Below are 721 nucleotides of genomic sequence, written 5' to 3' on the forward strand. Positions count from 1 at the left end.
CCATATGTATATTGTAAATGCGAGCTATGGCTAGATTTCGGCGTTTTCCATCTCCGAAAGTTAATAAAATTATAAATAAATATGTAGAAAGAACAAAGGTTAAAATCGAATGAACACGATTATTATAATTAATATATGACATAACATATATATATAAAGATGGCAGTGATGGTAATTACAGCGAAACTACACTGACACAATTACATAATTGATTACGTTAGTATCGTTATTAATACTGTTAAGTAAGAGAACATATTACAATAAGGCTAATAACAATATTCTCACAAAGAACAACGATAAGAACATGCCTTTAGTCTAGTTGTTACGATAATACTCTAATAACTAAGGCATCCACAGAATAGTCATTTGATCATGTGAAGAAAAAACGTGAACGAGGAGTGGGAAGTCATCTGCGAGCAATTTTCATCACTCCGAATTGTTTATCGTTGACACACAGTTTGTAGATAATAATATTAATGATAATTTATGGGACTCCTAATTTAAATGCACGTTGAAAACAACAGAAAAGGCAAATAGACCACTGTATTCCCGTTATGAAAACAACAGAAAGTTTGACAACAGATTATAATAACAACCGCACCACTAATAACAACAATAAGAAACGTAATAATAATTATATTCATGGTAAACAATGAACTGTGGAAGAAAAGCAGGAAAAATCAACATTATATATATATATGTTGATTTATATATATATATA

Source organism: Varroa destructor, unplaced genomic scaffold (genome assembly GCF_002443255.2).
Source record: "Varroa destructor unplaced genomic scaffold, Vdes_3.0 BEIS01000003.1, whole genome shotgun sequence".
NCBI lineage: Eukaryota > Metazoa > Arthropoda > Arachnida > Mesostigmata > Varroidae > Varroa > Varroa destructor.